We start from the raw sequence: 19,491 nt of genomic DNA, 5'->3' as shown, positions 1-19,491 counted from the left end.
TGCCACAGGCAAGCACCGCTCAGAGCACCCTCCAGGGATGACCCCGAACAAAAGCGGCCGATTTCCCACCTGAGGACACGTGGAGGAGCTCAGACCCTGAGACCATATGTAAGGTGCTCCGCTCACATCATTTATAAGTGGTAGGGGCAGGATGGGAATCCAGGCTCCAGGCCTCAGAACCCATGCTCTCAGCCAGCAGGCTACACCGGGTCCTGGTATATGATGTGATGAAAGCAATTAGCCCTCTGCTAAAGAGAAGATGGATGCAGCAGGGCCCCTCCCTCATGTCCTTAATGGGGGTAATGGTCACTCATTCCATCGGGATGGGAAGAAAGAGTCAGGATATAGGGCTTAAAATCTATTTGCTAGATGACTACCTCTGATGTAAGATACAATTACTTCACAGGCAAGTATACATGAAGCCTCTTCATTCCCTGCTCATCCGCATCCCTTCTGCACACTCCTCTTGGATTTAACACCACTTGGTTGTTGGGATGAGGAAGGAGCTTGAACGAGCTTGTTCCCTCCTTTCTACAACCTTGGCTTGGCACCACCCTTGGTGCTCATCTTTGATGATGGAGTTGTATGGCTGCCAATGGTAAAATGTGAAGCCAGCAGGGATTCTGGTTCTTAGAAACACCCCCAGCAACGTAGTTGGTGAAAACAAATGATCTTTGTGTGCACGGTGGTGAGAAGGGTTGGCGGGGGAAGGTGCTCTGTATGTTTTATTCATTCAACCGGGATCTGTTGAGTACCTACTATGTGCCAGGCACTATTCTAGGGGATCGGGACACACGGTGGATAAAACAAAGATCTCTGCCCTGTAGAGCTGGCAGCTCCAAGGGAAAGGCAGGCCTTGAACATAATGAATCAGTAAACTGTAGAGTGTGTTAGAAGATAGTAAGTGTCTTGGGGGAAAAAATAGAACATAAAGGTAGGTAAGAGAGGTCAGGAAGAAAGCAGGGAGGAGTGGAATCGTTTGTATTGAACACGATCGTCAGAGAACATCTGAGCAAAGACAAGAATTGAAGTGGGGGAGCCAGGTGGAACTGGGGGAAGAAGGAGGGAGCCCACCGTCCTCAGTGCTTGGCAAGCAGGCCAGGGTGGCTCGAGTGGAGTCTGCACAGGGTAGGAGACAGGCCAGATGGTAAGGCTTGGGGAGAGGGTGCATTATGAAGGGCCTTGCAGGCCTTTACCCTGGCTGAAATGGGGAGCCCCCACCACGTCACAAAGCGTAGGAGGGAGATGTTCTTTCTTAGAGGTAAGAATATGCACGGTAAGGGCAAGGGCAAGCTATGGCAATAACCAAGGAGACGGTGGTAGCGAAGCCCCAGTAGTAATATTTTCCCCTAGTAAAGCGCCTGTCCAACGTCGTTCCAAAAATAATTGATGGGATCAGAGTCAACCAAGGCAAATTCTTCATGATGAGTCAGCGTGAGGGAAACCAGGGCTGGGAGGGGAGACGTGACACATGGTCACGCACTGTGCAAATAACGACAAAATGAAGAATCACGTACTCAGATCCACCGGTTATGAAAATCAGTGTCCTGCCACCCAGACCACAGCTCGGGCAAGCAAAGCATTAACACCTGCATTATTGAAACTTCTATCTCTTGGCCCTGCTGAGGACCGTGTAGGCGATCAGCTTTGCCTCTTCGCTGTCCTGGAATCTTTTCATGGGGATTGGAGTTGTGTCCAATCCCTTCCCAGATGGTTCCTGCCCTTGTGTGAAATGTCTTGGTGTCCAGTGAACTAGCTTACTCTGGGGGAATTCTCTTGGTTCTAACCCGGTTGCTCGAACTAAATACCTAAGGTATGGTTTCGCTCAAACCACAGGGGAACTATTTTGCATTTGTATTGTATTTTTTGCCAAGAAGTCATTGCAAATGCTTCTTTGCATTTTCCTGTTTCCTGAAGCAAGTTCTTCTGCTGGTGTTTTGATTACAAAACGTTTTATTAAGTTTAAAACTGGAACTTTCTTTTGTGAAATGGGGGGTGGGGGTGGTGGCCTTATGTCAAAGTACTGACTGATAATGAAGGGCATTTTCTGTAATGGGAACATATTTCTTAGTGTTAAAAGAGAAGTGCACTTGGTTCTGGCTTACGTAGAGCACCTGCAACCTACAAAGCTGAGCATGCTGAGTGTACGTGAAAGCAATTTTTTTTTTTATTTCCCACCTGGTTTTTGTGCTTGATGAGTTCTAATTTTCAGATTATCCAGAATTTTTTTTTTTTTAATTTTGCTGCTCCTCTGGAGTTAAAGAGCCCATAGTCTTCTTCCTCTTGGCTTTAGAGGAAAAGGAAGGATAATCCTGGCTTTTCGGGACCTTATCACCTCTGCTCTAGTTTCATACCCAGCTTCCTGTTCAGGTGAAGCAGCTGTTGGGTGTGAGTGTGGCTTTGATTGGGAATTCACTAATCCTGTGTCAACCTGGCTCTGCACTGCCATCTTTGAGCACTTGGATTTATCGCTGAAGGCTCCAGAGAGCATCCTGTGACTCCCTCGTGGGCTGACCAATAGCCCCCATTTCCAACAATGGAGTATGGGGGGTCAGTGAGGATTCCTGTGTTGAAAAGGCAGCTCTGTCATTTGAACAATCTCAAGCATCCACTGCATGCCGGGACCCTGCCTTCCAGGATCTACTATCCAGCGGCTCAGAAGTGCTACAGCAGATCAGTCTTACAGACCAAACAGAACATCAAAAGTCTCTCTCCGCAAGTGGAGCTATGGTGCCACCCTGGACACAGGGACCCATCTCTGCAGGGCGGCCTACTTATCAGAAATGCCCAGCATGGGCCACACTGGGGACATGGCCTTATATTCCGAGAATGACACAATGAGTAGGAAACTCATCTTCACAGCCATGGTCCAGAGCACGAGGTCTGGAGTCAGTTGGGTTGGATTCAAGTCACAGCCTTGTCATGCACTTGTGAGGAAGTCTCAATGAATCCTCACACTTTGTTCAGGGCCTGGCACATAATAGAGGCTCAGGTAACACTCTGTGTATTGGTTCTCAGTTCTATTTTACTGCATGGCTGGGAGCAGCATCTGTGGCTGCCTGATAGTTGGGGTGGACAGAACAGAGTGCTAATGATGTTTTAAGACATGGAATTTGCAAAACCCTCCAGTGGCCAGATTTGCTAAGCCTGTCCCCAGTGGGACCGGCCTCAGAAGTAGGTAAGGCACACATGTCTCGATAGACATCAGGGGCCACGTATTGAACAGCGGGAATGTCACTGTAGAGGCTGCTGCTGCTGCTGCTGTTATTTTGAATTGAATTGGAGTATTTTAAGGCAGGACCCACCTGCTCCCTGAGCTCCACACCCCCTCTTGCCTCACCCCAGAAGCTTCAACATTATCTCTCCTACCTTGCTCTGAAGACTTGGGAAGTGTGGCAACCCCTCACTTCACTGAACACCCAGACATGCCCATTTCGTGGTGAAGACCATCTAGAGGTCAGATCGTAACACAACCGGAACTCTTTAAATGTCCCACCACTTTGGCCAAAACCAAGGACTCACTTGCCTGCCTTCTTGACACTTAGTGAAGACTTTGGCTCTACAGTGTGGGTGACATTGGACTGTGGAGGTAACACTCCAGGAAGGCCAGGGAAGCTTCTCTTACCTACCGATAAGGCATTTTCTCCGTGGTGTGCGGCGGACCTGAAATCCTGTGAGTGATTTTTCTCCAGACGCGGATAGGAGGCCATTCTTTTTGTTCATTCTCCTGTAGAGTCCGGTTGATGTCTTGCCAGTGTAGCAGGATGCTTCCCCACTCCAGATGGGCAGGACTCCAAGAAATGCAGTTTTGTGTTTGTCCAGGCACAGATAGTTGAGGAAAAACCCTGAAGCAAATGTACAATTTATATCTCTCCAACGCCTGTTGCGGATAGAGAGTCTCTTATTTCTCAGCAACAGGACAAGCCCAAGGCAAAATTCAGTTCGATACAAGAAATGTGCTTTTCCAAACCTACAGTCCTACTATGCAGCAGGCTCATTCAGTGAATAATGTCCGTGGTCCTCACTATGCAGTGCTGTTTTCTTGAGTTGTCCCCTGCCTCTCCTCTCCTGCTTGTGACATGGGTGACTCTGGGAGAGTAAGATGATTTTTAACACCAGCCTAATCTGGAGAGCAAGTCTGCTGCTAACAACACAACAGAAGGTCACTTGATGACTTCCAAAGTCAAACAGAAAGAACATTTGCATTATCAGAGCTCTCCTCTGTGCAAGCCCACACGCAAAAGAACATGCCTTCTTGTTCACAAAATGAGACTTTGGTGAGGCGACAGGAGCTGAGGACTTGCCCATGAATTCATATTGTAGTTGATTGTTTTTTCTTCAAGCCCCTAATTTTGAATTGGATAAAGCATGTGACTCATGAGAAAGGTTTGATTTAGGGGATTTGGGATCTTGATTTTAAATGTATGCTTGTGGGTATGGGAACACTGTGGAAAACAACAACAACAACAACAACAACATATAATCATGGGTAAATATTCAGATCAGAGATCCAGAAATCCAGAATGCATTCCAGCTGTAGGACTCTTGTTGTTGTTGGCTGGTTTTATTCGGGGTGGGGGGCAGTGCAGTCTATCCAAACTGGCCCTATGTAACTACACTTCCCTCAGGAATTTTTTTTAACATAACAACAAATGCTCATACATTTAGGAGTGAGAGTTAAACACTGGGTCTTTATTTTGTTTAGCCAGGTGATAGTTTAATCCTGCCTTTTTTCAGCTCCGGTCTTCCAACCTGACCAATGGTGAGTGTTGAACAGAAACCCATCATTTTTGCTGGGGATCTCATAACTTATATTCAATTCAGCAACACTCTAGTTTCTTCTGACAGATGTGTCAATGGTTTCCACTCCTTTCCCAGCCCCTCAGGACACATAGATTTGGTTGGTTTACAGTGCTTAGCCTGCTGGAGAAATGGAGAATTAATGGAGAGTGTCGGGTTCGGATGAAGACACCAGTCAAGAACCATGTCTGATCCTACCTTAGTCCTCAATGTCTGGATGGAAATTTCAGAGCTGCCAGCCTCTGCAAGGGTGAGGCTGGCAGTACTTCTGGTGAACGTTGCCTTCTGACTGCCAGATGTCAACTCGAAGACAGGGAGGAAGAGCTAAAGTGAGAGAGACCCAGGACATTAAAGGGGGATTTCTGGAAGCGTCTCTTCTCATTCCCTGATTTGAGACCTTGACCTCCAAGTCTTCATTTGAATGCAGGTCAACTAGAGTATCACTCATGATCCTTCATTCAAGATTGATTCCCTTTTATGGATTCTAAGGCCTCAGACGCCATGCAGGATAAATAATAGTAACTGCGCTTTGGGGTCCAGATGTCAGGAACTCTGGGGAGGAGATCTGGAGGCTGGATGGTGCAACTGCCAAGGAGGACACAGAAATGTAGTTTTCCTTCAACCGTAAAATTACAAATTGGGGGCGCCTGGATGACTCAGTAGGTTAAGCATCCAATTCTTGGTTTTGGCTCAGATCATGATCTCAAGATCCAGAGATCAAGCCCCACATCAGGCTCTGCCCTCAGCAGGAGTCTGCTTGAGATTCTCTCCCTCACCCCCACCCTCTGCCCCTCCCCCCACCCCATGTGCATGCTCTCTCTCTTTCTCATTCTCACTCTACAATAAATAAAATGTCAAAAAAAATATAAATTGGGAGGATAACTATCTACTTAAAAGAGGGGTGATGATGAAGTGAGGTCATGCATAAAGTGCATAGCACAGTGCCAATATGCATGCAATAGGTTCTCAGTGACAGATGACCAAAGCAGTGAATAAGTGAATAAAACTCTCAAGCAAGCAACTTCCCTCGGGGCCTCACAACTCTCAAGGACAGATCCAGGCTGTGACCATACGTTCTCTGGTTTCAAGTCTAGTGATCATTCCACGGGCCGTCACACCTACTGATAAGTACCCCCAAGCTGGGTTGCCTGGCTGCTAACTGCGCTCTTTCCAAAGTAGAAGTTCTACTTAGACATTCGTTACAGATTATCTGACTCAAGGTAAGGAACTTAGTCTTAACGTTGGATTCACCCATGTGGTCAACAAAAATGTATGAACTCCAACTTATATGCACACCACTGGCACTTTCCTGCAATATTAGGTCGAGCATTCATACCTTCACTTATTCCCACTATTTATTGAGAGCTGACTGAGTATAGGACCATCCCGAAAGATATTAAATCTTGCATAGGGTTCATGAAAGAAACGTAAAGCAGGGTCTCTAGGCAGCTGATGGGATGAGACAGGCAGACACACACAAGAGAGGAACATTGCACGCATTACACACAAACGGCCAAAGAGAATTTTACCAATTCTAACACCAAGAAGATGGAGCTCCACAGAGACAGTCAAGCTAGAGCTGTGTCTTGAAGAATGCTACTGGAAGGAAGAGGAAAGAAGGGCATTAGAAAGCAGGGAGGAGCTATGGCAAAGAAGAATTCTCTGCTCACCAAAATGGTGTTGATACTTAGACTTTTCAAGCATTATCAATATCTTCTTACGCAGCAGTTCTCAATGTACAGCAACTGCATCAGAATCATTTGGGGAGGTTGTGGTATAATAAAAATATGTTTGGTCTTTGTCCCAGGCTCTTGGTACACAGCTCTGAAAACTCTTAGCATTTCCTGAGTGATAGGAGTATCTTTTGTCATTCATTAGAAAAAAACCACACAGCCTTTTGGGACGCCTGGGTAGCTCAGTGGTTGAGTGTCTGCCTTTGTCTCAGGTCATGATCCAGGATCCTGGGATGGAGTCCTACATAGGGTTCCCCACAGAGAGCCTGCTTCTCCCTCTGCCTATGTCTCTGCCTCTCTCTGTGTGTCTCTCATGAATAAATAAATAAAATCTTTTTAAAAAATTAAAAAGGAAAAAAAATAACACCCTTTTGAGCCATATCTGAGTTTATGCTAGCAAGGCAACTCTTGGTGGGCTCTGAGTTTCAAGGGAAGGGCTGAACACAACAGAAAGACCAAGCACATGATTAAAGGATTAGACTTGCCACACTGGAGGGAGGCAGTGCTTCAAGATCTCATCCAATCACAAACGGCCAATGATTTAATCAAGTGTGCCTACTAATGAAGTCTGGATAAAAACTCTTTTAACAGCGAGGTTCTGGGAGCTTCTAGGTTTGTGAGCACATTCACACGCTGGGAGGATGGTGCACCTAGCAAGGATGTGGAAGCTATATGCCCCTCACTCCTTATCTTACACTGTAAATGATCTCTGGTTAGGCTATTCCTGAGTTGTGTTCTTTATAATAAAGCATTAAGTGTAGGACTTTGAGTTTTATGAGTCACTTTAGTGAATTATCAAAACTGGGAAGGTGGTGGTGGGATATAGAAACCTTTGAATATGAAGTCAAGTCAGACAGAATTTGGGGGGCCTAGAGACCCTGTCCTTGCAACTGGCTTCCAAAGTGAGGATGGTCTTGGGGAACTGAGCCCTTAAACCTGTGAAGTCTGACACTAACGCCAGGTAGCAAGTCAGCATATGAGGATAGGTGTTGGAGAGCTGGTATTGATAAACAGCACAAGGATATTTATTAAAATTCCAGTTCCCAGGCCCATAGTGTGAACTACTGAATCAGGCTGTGGGTGGGGCCGGGGAAGCTCCCCAGGTGATTCTGAGGAAACACAGGCTTTCAAGAACTACGATCACAGCTTCTGCTTTGGCAACCTCCATATCAAAACCAGAGTTTGTCCTGCCAGAGGCACCAGGCTCCACACTCTGGCAGTTAACCAGCTTGCCAACTGTACTGCTTACCTGGAATTGGAAAGGCTAAACAACAGACACTTGTAGAGTTTGGGCCCTGCCATTTCAAGAATCACCTGAGACAGGTCAGCCCACATGGACTCCTTCTATGCCACTCCATTGGTAGGGGTTGAGGTTGAGATCCTGTGAAGCCAACAGGAAGAGGGGTAGATTCCTCAGTTTAGTTCCTCCCCCGCTCTCTGGGTTAGGAAGACCCTCACCAGCCCTGAGATTGTGGAATTTCCATATCTCTAAAGTGAGGGCTTGTGTCAGAAGCCCTAAAGTGGCTGCCCTTCCCTGAAAGAATGCCCAGAGGCAAATCCCTTGTGCGGGAGCCTTGAACACACACCCTCACCTCCACATGGCAGGAGAGGGTTTCCTCAGGCCTCTCTGGGCCTAGAGAGCAGGGAAATAAAGACATTTCCTGTCCTCCATCAACATCATCTCTACCTGGCTACACCTTTCTAACACAGAAAAAAATTAAAACAAAACTAACACACACAACAGAAATCATCTAGAATCCCACCGCAAGACAATCAATGACCATGGTTGGTCCTGAACTCATGTTTCCCTAAAGTCTTTCAATGTGCTTTCAAAAACCACGGCCAAGGGCGCCTGGGTGGCTCAGAGATTGAGCGTCTGCCTTTGGCTCTGGTTGTGATCCCAGGGTCCTTGGATTAAGTTCCACATCGGGCTCCCCGCAGGGAGCCTGCTTCTCCTTCTGCCTATGTCTCTGCCTCTGTGTGTGTGTGTCTCTCATGAATAAATAAATAAAAATCTTAAATTAAAAAAAAACATGGCTGCAATGTATATTTATGTTCATGACTAGTTGCCAGGGTAGTCAATAGAAAAGCACAGTCTCTTCTTCAGCTTTCCTCATAGAAGAACATGCTATGAACAGTCTTTGTTCCTTCTGTCATGGAAAACTCACTCTGTCAAGGAAGGCTTTTTTAACTTTTATTGGCCTCTTCATCTTTTTTATCATCAAAGTAATACCTGTTCATTTAAAAAAAATTCATTCAAACAATGTAAAAATGTACAAAGTCTGTCTCCATCCCATGTCTGATGTGTCTGGTTCCAGGATCTTCCTGTTTTCACATAAAAACATATGTGATCTGTACTATATTGTTTCTGATCTACAAAAATAGAATCATAATATGGATTCAGTCTGATGACTTGCATTTTTTTACCCTACCAATATATTGTGGATACCATACATGTTTTTAGTGAGAAAAAGAGAAAGCAGAAAGAAAAATTGGGCTAGAAAGTGAAAGCAAACTCTTCAATCCTGATGCCAGGAAGAAAGTCTGTACTGGGTTTGCTATGTTAATTGAAACCACAACCCAAGACTATTATATACTTTGTCCTAAGTATGGGATTGAGAAATGTAACTACGTGGGTTGCTATTTCTTAAAGCACCCAGAACAAATAATAAATGTATAGAAAAGAGGCCTAAGAAAAGGCTTACATAAGTCTAATCATATACCATGCTTCAATATGGAACTGGCCTGAAATTTCACTCTTTCTTTTTTTTTTTAATAGAAAGTACTGTTAGAAAATAACGAACTGCCTAACATACAGATTTATCCCTTTTTTTTTCCAGATTTACTTTTTCTTTCAAAAATAATACAAAAGCCACCACTTAGTTCTACAAATGTATCTTGAGCACCGATGTGTCGGGCGCTGTGACAGGAGATGGGATATATTGGTGAGTAGCCAAAGACTTCCTCCACCACTCCTCCAGGTCAGAGGAGAGTGGCTGGTGGAGAGTGTCAACGATAGGCATATTAATAGATAAATTATCTAGCATGTTGACGTGTGCTCTAGCAGGGGGTAGAGCAGCTAAAACGGTACTGGAAGTTGGTGCGGAGGGGTGGAGCAGATGGGGCATTAGGTGAGGCCATTAGACTTGGCTGCATGGAGAGGACAACCTTCAAGCAAAGTCTGGAAGAAGAGGTGAGAGTGGGCCAGACAGATACCTGGTGGCGGGGAGAGGAAGCTGCCTGGGTGTTTGCTATGGGTTGAATTGTGTCCCACACTTGCTCCCAAAAAAATAGTAATGTTGAAGTCCTAACCGCACCCCCCACCCCCCGCCCCACAGCAGGGAATGTGATCTATCTGGAAATAGGGTGTTTCTCAATGGAATCAAGTTAAAATGAAGTCATAGGATGGGCTCTTGCCCAAGGACGGATGGGCTGCTCACACATACCGTCGCATGCTGAAGAGCTCAAGCTAAGTAAAGCTAAATGGGATCTGCAGGATTTCCCAAACCACACTGGACTTAAAACTTAAAACCCTCTCCCAACCCCAAAACTAGCTAGAGAACTGCCGGAACCAATGTTAGGCCAGTACATGCAGTGCTGTGTGTACACAGATACGCCCTCTGGAGCTATGTACTCGTTTTTTTCTAGATGGACCAAAAAGGAAGACCAGAAACTCTACCATCACTGTATGTTTGGTGAAATATGTATGAACATGATGAAAAATGAAGGTGACACAGTGGTTATGATGATAACTCCTTCCTTCCCATCTCCCAGCGATCCCCTCTCCCCGCACAGGGGTTGCCCGCGTGACTTGGATGACTTGGTTCGCTGACTCTGCTGCAGAGTTCAGCCACTGCTGTGCCCATCGATGGCTTCAGTGTCACATATGCACAGGCCCGCCTCCCAGAGATCTGCAGCTGATGCCTGGAGCTAGACTTCAAACTTTGTCACCAGCCACACTGGAGTGATCAGCTGTCGCCCTGCAAGTGCAGGAGGAAGTACCCAAAGCACCCCAGAGAAAAACGAGCAGAGAGGAGAGAAAGGCTGAAAAGAAGAGGTGAGCCAGGCGGATCCTGGAGACATGGGATGAAGGTGCTGAAGAGGCATCTTGGACCCTGACCAACTTCTCAAGGATCCACTGGGCTGCTTCCTCTTCCCCTTTGACAGGATGGGGTCCGTCCAGTGTGCCCCCAGCCCTCGCCACACTGTTCACCCATGGACCTGACGAGGGCCCTTTCTTGCTCACTCCTGTAGGCCAGCACCTGGACACTGTCAGCCACAGAGCAGGTGCTCGGGAGCAGGATATCACAGAGCAGATGAGGAGCAGAAGGAGGTGATGCCAAGAGGGTGCAAGAGGATGCAAGCCAAGTGCCCACATGGAAGGCAGCAGCCAAGGGGAGAGGCTTACTCCTCAATCTTAGTTTTACATACGTCTCGTAGGAAAAGCACAGCAATATTGTAAGAGACACTTCTTAGGACTGAACTTCAGAAAATTTCTAAAGGAGAACTCTCTGGGTTTGCTTGTTTGCTTGTTTTTACTCCTGGCATTTCTAAACAGTCAGACATTTGGAACTCATGCATTAAATCTTGAGGCCTCTGAGCATGCTTGCTTCCTTGTGTCCCTTCTCTCTAACCTTTCTTTTCTTTTCTTTTTTTGTATATGTTTTTATTGAGGTTCAATTTGCCAACATATAGCATAACACCCAGTGCTCATCCCATCAAGTGCCCCCCTCAGTGCCTGTCACCCACTCCCCCCATTCCCCTGCCCACCTCCCCTTCCACTACCCCTTGTTCATTTCCCAGAGTTAGGAGTCTTTCATGTTTTGTCTCCCTCTCTGATATTTCCCACTCATTTTCTCTCCTTTCCCCTTTATTCCCTTTCACTATTTTTTATATTCCCCGAATGAATGAGACCTATAATGTTTGTCTTTCTCTGATTGACTTACTTCACTCAGCATAATACCCTCCAGTTCCATCCACATCGAAGCAAATGGTGGGTATTTGTCGTTTCTAATGGCTGAGTAGTATTCTATTGTGTACATAGACCACATCTTCTTTATCCATTCATCTTTCGATGGACACCGAGGCTCCTTCCACAGTTTGGCTATTATGGACATTGCTGCTATGAACATTGGGGTGCAGGGTCCTGCCGTTTCACTGCATCTGTATCTTTGGGGTAAATCCCCAGCAGTGCAATTGCTGGGTCGTAGGGCAGGTCTATTCTTCACTCTTTGAGGAACCTCCACACAGTTTTCCAGAGTGGCTGCACCAGTTCACATTCCCACCAAGAGTGCAAGAGGGTTCCCCTTTCTCCACATCCTCTCCAACATTTGTTGTTTCCTGTCTTGCTAATTTTCACTATTCTCACTGGGGTGAGGTGGGATCTCATTGTGGTTTTGATTTGTATTTCCCTGATGGCCAGTGATGCGGAGCATTTTCTCATGTGCTTGTTGGCCATGTCTACATCTTCCTTGGTGAAATTTCTGTTCATGTCTTTTGCCCATTTCATGATTGGATTCTTTGTTTTTTGCTGTTGAGTTTAATACATTCTTTATAGATCTTGGATACTAGCCCTTTTTCTGACATATCATTTGCAAATATCTTCTCCCATTCTGTAGGTTGTCTTTTAGTTTTGTTGACCTTTTCTTTTGCTGTGCAAAAGCTTTTTATCTTGATTAAGTCCCAATAATTCATTTTTGCTTTTCTTTCTCTGGCCTTCATGGATGTATCTTGCAAGAAGTTGCTATGGCCAAGTTTAAAAAGGGTGTTGCCTGTGTTCTCCTCTAGGATTTTGATGGATTCTTGTCTCACATTTAGATCTTTCATCCATTTTGAGTTTATCTTTGTGTATGGTGCAAGAGAATGGCCTGGTTTCATTCTTCTGCATGTGGATGTCCAATTTCCCATTTATTGAAGAGACTGTCCTTTTTCCAGTGGATAATCTTTCCTGCTTTGTCAAAGATGAGTTCACCATAGAGTTGAGGGTCCATTTCTGGGTTCTCTATTCTGTCCCATTGATCTATGGGTCTGTTTTTGTGCCAGTACCACACTGTCTTCATGATCACAGCTTTGTAATAGAGCTTGAAGTCAAGCATTGTGATGCCCCCGGCTTTGGTTTTCTTTTTCAACATTCCTCTGGCTGTTCAGAGTCTTTTCTGGTTCCATACAAATCTTAAGATTATTTGTTCCAACTCTGTGAAGAAAGTCCATGGTATTTTGATAGGGATTGCATTGAACATGTAAATTGCCCTGGGTAGCATTGACATTTTCACAATATTTATTCTTCCAATCCATGAGCACGGAATGTTCTTCCATCTCTTTACATCTTCCTCGAGTTCTTTCAGAAGTGTACTGTAGTTTAATTAAGAGTGTAGATCCTTTACCTCTTTGGTTAGGTTTATTCCTAGCTATCTTACGCTTTTTCTCCATCATTTCTTTTCTTCCTTCCTTCCTTCTTTTTATCTTCCCTTCTTTTTTTCCAAACATTTCTTGAGAACCTACTATGTGCCCAGCACAAGGAGCCTACTGAAGATACAGTGATGAAGCAGATAGCCTCCAAGTCAGAAGAACCTCAAGTCTAGTTGGTACTCATGAGGAGAGGCTAGCTGATGCAGAAGTATCAGGTTACTGCCAGTTAGCATGACACAACCTCATTTCTCATTCCTACAAAGGGTCCCTCGTAGGCCAGTAAGACTCTCTCTCATCCAGTGACACACAGATGAGGGCCCTCTCCTTATTGTAATGCCACCATCTCACTCATGGCTTCCAGAGCCTTGAGAAGGCAAGAATAAACATGGAGGTGGCACAATGTTTTTGGGTTTTTTTCTGGACTTTGAACCAGAAGTGATGCATTAGTCTCACTCACAGGTCATGGGCCTGAAGTAGTCACATGGCCCCAATCTAACTGCAAGGGAGGCTGGGAAATGTGGGGATCACATTGATATTTACTAAGCATTTGTCAGTATCACACTGATGAAGGACACGGACAAGGAAACCATAATTTTTCCACAAGGTGTTGAGGGCAGTGATCGAGGTATGCTCAGGGTGCTAAAGAAGCATCACAACTTGGGAAGGGGCAAGTGAAGGCTTTTTTTAAAAAGATTATTTATTTATTCATAAGAGACAGAGAGAGAGAGAGACAGAGAAAGAGCAGAGAGAGAGAGGCAGAGACACAGGCAGAAGGAGAAGCAGCTCCTGAAGAAGCCCGTTATGGGACTTGATCCCCAGACTCCGGGATCACACTCTGAGCCAGAGGCAGACCCTCAACTGCTGAGCCACCCAGGCATCCCAAGGTGAAGGCTTTTCTAAGGAGATGACACTTTTTCTTCTCTTGACTATGTTTTCGGATCAACAGTGTCAGACAGCATACCTCTGCACTACACGAAGGCCTACGACTCAAAGTATATACTATTTCTTTTTTGGAGATCCATACTGAAGTATTTACAGATGAAATGACATGGCGTCTGGAGTTTGCTTCTAAAATTACTGGGGGATTGAGTAGGTGCGGGGAGAGCTAAAACAAAATAGGCAGTTTATTAAAAATTGGTGAGACTTGGTGATGAGTACATTGGATTCTTTATACTATGCTTTCTACTTTTATTTATGTTTCAAATTTTCCATAATAATTTGTTTAATTACATAGCCACTGGGCAGCTGACAAGTATAGAGTGTCTTATTACAAACCACGCTGATGTCACCTACATTTTTAAACAAGCTATGGCTCTAGTTCCACTCCCACCCTTAATCTCAGGCCTCGGCTTCTCACCCTTTCTTTGCTGACTGGTTTTTATTCAGCTCTGTCCTACCCTCTTGCAGCCACTTCCGTCTGTGTGGCTTGAGCCATCCAGCTGAGGGAACGGTTGGAAGGCACTGAGGAGGCCCGACCCCTCCCGCCATGCCTCCCTTCCAAGCAAAAAGCCCTCCTGATGAACTTCTGACAGCGTCTGCCTAGATTCACTCTCAATTAATTATGTTGATACAACCTACTCGAACAAAAGCAGCTCTAAGGTTTCTGTACCAGCCCTAAATTTCAAGAGCAGGCAACTTCCCGTTTAGGAAAGTAGACATGGCCCCAGACTCAACGAACTCTATGTCTTCTTCCACTGAGACAAAAACCTGATTCATCTTTGTGTCCCTGACACTCTGCGCTGCACAAAGGCTACCACAGACCGGGGGCTGAGGAAGTTCTTGTGGGGGGCTGTGTATGGTCCCCTCAGTACTCCACTTTCTCCACCAAACTCTAGGGCTGAAGGGAGCTCACAGGGGCGGCCTCTTGCGGGGACCACACTTGTCAGCTCACACTCATCTAGAATTTTCAGCTGCCGCCAGACACAGGGCCTCCGTGTACACTCAGCCACCCACTTTCCTGTACCCCTGCGTGGCCAAAATGTCACTCAGAGACACTCCCCAGTGGGTGCCACGTTGTCTCCAGCTTTTTAGTCCACAAAAGGGCCTCTCTCCTTTCACAGGTCATTATTTTAGCATCTTGCTATTTTAGAAGCCTTGTTTTAAAAATAGCCAATAGCCAGCCTCCTGGTCCCTGCTGGAGCCCCAGCGTCTACTGCTAACATCTAACGTCTAACGTCTTCACATTCCAGCGGCTCACTGGGAAGAGACAGGCTGAGAGTCCCACACCTATGACAGGAGTCTCTGCTCTGCACGTTCAGTGGCATTTCACATCTAGAAATACATCTGGCACGAGTCCAGCGCCTTAAAGAAAGAGCTTTAGTCCTTATTTGTAACTTTGCTTTTCCCTTCTCCTAGCCCATAAAAACTTGAGCCAACTTGCTTCAATCCACTGAATTCTACAAATGAACAGGAAGAAACATTTTGCTTCTAAGTTTTACTGGGAATGAGAAAGAATTCAAAATCTCCCTAATATATCTTTTAAGTTAAAAAAAAAAAGAAAAGTTTTAACCTTAGCAGAAAATGTACTTTCCTGGGATTTCAAGAGTTTTTCATCTTTCTTTTCAGCTTGTCTGTATTTTCCATTTTTTCCATATGGAGCATACATTATTTTGTAATTTTTTAAAAAGTGATTTATCTTTTTTCCTTTTAAACCACGGTTCCTCAACCCAAGCACCGTCAACAGTTTGGACTTGGTGATTGCTGCTGCAGTGGGATGGGAGCCTCTGTAGGATGCTCAGCAGCATCCCTGGACTCTACCCACTAGATGCCAGTAGCAGCCACAAGGCTGCAATGATAAAGGAAAAAAAGAGTCTCCAGACATTGTCACATGTCCCCGGTGGGGGAAGGAGGCAAACGCACTTATTTAAAATGCACTATTTTTTATTTTTATTTTTTTTAATTTTATTTATTTATTCATGAGAGACAGAGAGAGAGAGAGAGAGAGAGAGAGAGAGACAGGCAGAGGGAGAAGCAGGCTCCGGGTGACTAGGTGAAAGGCACTGAGGGGGGCACTTGATGGGATGAGCACTGGGTGTTATGCTAGATGTTGGCAAATTGAACTCCAATAAAAAAATATTTTAAAAATAAAATAAAATGAGAGAAAAAAAGAAGAAGAAGAAGAAGAAGCAGGCTCCATGCAGGAAGCCCGACGTGGGACTCAACCCCAGGTCTCCAGGATCAGGCCCTGGGCTGAAGGCGGCGCTAAACCGCAGAGCCACCCGGGCTGCCCTAAAATGCACTATTTTAAACTGCAAAGCTGAGGCGTCTTTGAAGGGTTTCGGAAGCTATTTGGCTAAATGAGTATTCTACTGGCTAGAAAACAAGGCATCAAGCTGCTGAGATGAAACGAGCTAAAGAGAGGCCAGGCGTTTCTAAACAATGAATGCCAGACTGCACACACCCGGATGGCTCTGACCCCGCAGGTGGGCCCACTGGGGATGACAAGTAGGACAGGCTGAGAAGCACAGCCCGGGACCCAAGTGCTCCTACAGAAGCCAGAAAAATCATCACCGGTGGGGGCTCTGCCCACCCCCCCCCCACCCCCATGCTCATCTGCTGGATGCCCTGGCCTCCCAGAGAAGGATAAGCAGGACAGAGAAAAGGCCCAGCAGCTTCAGGTGAGGGGAGCAGCTGAGCCACCACATCACAAAACTCATGCTCAGAACGTGCCTGGAGGGCTCTGCGCATCACCCTGGGTGACCGGAGCTCCTTTGCTTTTCAACATCCACCTTTCTCAGAAATGCCAGACTGTTCTGCGGCCTTCCAGTGCAGCACAGCCATGGATGCAGACTCTTGCCCTGGCAAAGGCACATCACAGCTTTCCTGCATAGGTCCTAGGAGGATCTCTGGCAGAGGTGAGTCAGGAGAACCCCCCCGCCCCCCACCCGCCACATCCACCCCAGGGGGGAGACAGGAGGAGAGTTTCTGCTGGCATCTTGAGAGGTTTGCCAGGATAGGACCAGCGACCAATGCTGGAAGCATGTGGAGGGCGGAGAGGCCAGTGGGTGCCGCCGAGCCCCAGGTGGGATTCGGGGGTGGACACTGGCCACCTCGGGAAGTGCAGCTCACAAGGGTGCCCCCCACCCCTGGGTACCCAACAACCTTAAAGCAGCCCCGGCAATTCAGTCTCAGCCAAGGCCTCCATCCCCAGCCTGCCCAGAAATAGGAAAGCTTCTTGCTTTTTTTTTTTTTTAAATATTTTGTTTATTTATTCATGATACATGAGAGACACAGAGAGAGAGGCAGAGACACGGGCAGAGGGAGAAGTAGGCTCCCTGCAGGGAGCTCGATGCAAGACTCGGTCCCAGGACTCTGGGATCAGGATATGAGCTGAAAGCAGATGCTCAATCACCAAGCCACCCAGGTGCCCCGGAGAGCTTCTTGCTTTTAAGCAGGCATGGCCATGGTGGCCAACATGAACTAAAGATTCCCAAATTTGGGGGCAACCCTAGGAAGGGTGTTAGGGACAATTGTAAAAGATAGAGATGGGCAGAAAACATGGGTTACTGGGTGTCATGTCCTTCTTTGCCTTTGGGCTATTTTGCAAGTCTGGGGTTGCTGAAAATGGGTAGTGTTATGGCTTGAATCGTGACCCCTCAAGAGATATTTTGAAGTCCTGACCCCCGGTACCTTAGAATGTGACCTTTCTTGGAAGTAGGGTCACCACAGATGCAATTAGTTAAGATGAGATCATACTGGAGCACAGTGGGCCCTTAATCCAGTATGACTGGTGTCCTTATAAGAAGAGGAGAGACACAGAGAGACAGACACACAAAGGGAAACGGCTTGTGGTGACTGCAACATCACAGCTGGCGGCCAAGGAATGCCAAAGATGGCCAGTGAAGCCACCCACGACAGCTGTGAGGGAGGAGCAAGGAAGGGCTCTCCCAGGTAGGTAGAGGAGGGAGCTTGTTCTTACCCATGCCTCAATTTTGTCATCCTAGCCTCCAGAGCCATGAGAGAATACATTTCTGGGGGCACCTGGGTGGCTCGGTGGTTGAGTGTCTCCCTTCGACTCAGGTTGTGATCCCGGGGTCCTGGGATCCAATCCCGCATCAGGATCCCAGCAGGGAGCCTGCTTCTCCCTCTGCCTGTGTCTCTGCCTCTCTCTCTGTGTCTCTCATGAATAAATTTTAAAAATCTTTAAAAAAAAAAAGAATAAATTTCTGTTGTTTTAAACCTCCTCATTTGTAGTACTTTCTTAAGGCAGCCCTAGGACGCTCACACAGGTTGTGATGCAAATGATTCCTGTCCACTGACATGCAAATGAACTCTGTCCAGCAGAACACAGCGGAGAACTGTCCTGTGGATCACTGACCAGCTTTGGGTTTAGAGGTGAATTCATTTCAGCATTCCTGATGACCTGTCTCATGTGTGTGATTTTTGAGTTCTCCCTTGAACCAGTGCAGAGTGACATCTTACTTGTTTCTTCAGGAATTAGAGATAGATAGATGATAGATAGATAGATAGATAGATAGATAGATAGATAGATAGATAGAACCTTTCACTTTGTTCATTTTATTCTTATTTGAGTCATGACTTCATCTTTATTGAAAAACAGTCTTTCAACAAGGGGCCGGGCCCCTCCACACCTCCCCAGGATTAAACTCCCCCTTACCAGGGTCACAGAGAAATTCCCAGAGGAATTCAATTTAGTTTCACTTAGAAAATTGAGGGAATGGAACAATCCTTGCACCCAGTGCAGACAAGTGGATTCATACCCACAGCATGGAGAAGTTGGATCCAAAGGATAGAGAGTGACCCCAAAGCCTAATTTAGAAGGCCCTGTTTTATTTATTTTTGATGCCCCAAGAACAGTTTCATTAATTATTGGCCTTATTTTAAATCTGCCTTTTTCATCCAAAGCATTAGGCCTCCACCGGGCCAGCCCCAGAGAGTCTTGGAGACAAAGCCCCATTGCTGTCCTCAAGGAACCCAGAACCAAGTGCTAAGTACACCACCTGTCACTGGGTGAGTATTCAGTGCTTATAAAGGACTATTTCCTCTGCAAGTGGGAGGGTAACATACACCACTAGCTCATGGAGGACTACTTGGTGAGGTTTTAACTGTAGTATTATACAACAGTGTTCTCAAGCAAGCAAAGTATTTTATGAATCTCTGTAGGTAGAAATTCTATATGTTACCAAAAAAATCATAATGCAACTATGCAGTAGAATGGCTTACTAGAATAAAAAGACCAAACTGGAAATGTTATATAAAATCAGTAGTTTTTTTTTAACAAGGCAGCCAGCAAAAAGACTACTTTGACTGAAAATGAAGGAATGCTAGCAGTCCTAGGCAAAATTAACATTTCTATAATTTGTGTTTTTTGCCTTTTTTTTTTTAGCACCCTTCTCCCCTTCTCTTCTGAGGAGACCCACAAGTCTCAGCCTGTACCTTCAAAGGAGTCTAGTGCTCCTAAAGTCCTTTTGGTATCTCTTTTTAAGTACTGGCTTTCAAACCGTTGTTATAAAATAGACATGTAAATTCATACTCAGGTGAGAATGACTAACAATACGTGATGAGTTATCACTTTGGGGGCATATCTACA

General features: G+C 45.8%; 1 long non-coding RNA gene across 1 annotated transcript in view; it reads right to left on the bottom strand.

Moving 5' to 3' along the window:
• Positions 1-4,274: 4,274 nt before the first annotated feature.
• The window catches only part of LOC140608837 (uncharacterized), a 32,376-nt gene continuing 17,159 nt past the window's right edge, over positions 4,275-19,491 (bottom strand). Inside the window, exons 4-5 of the long non-coding RNA XR_012010833.1 lie at positions 4,999-5,124; positions 4,275-4,920 (exon numbers count right to left, since the gene is read on the bottom strand). This is a non-coding gene — a long non-coding RNA (uncharacterized lncRNA). The remainder of the gene's footprint in view (positions 4,921-4,998; positions 5,125-19,491) is intronic.

This window comes from Canis lupus, chromosome 18, assembly GCF_048164855.1.
Source record: "Canis lupus baileyi chromosome 18, mCanLup2.hap1, whole genome shotgun sequence".
Classification (NCBI taxonomy): domain Eukaryota; kingdom Metazoa; phylum Chordata; class Mammalia; order Carnivora; family Canidae; genus Canis; species Canis lupus.
This window is presented reverse-complemented; position numbering and strand designations above follow the sequence as displayed.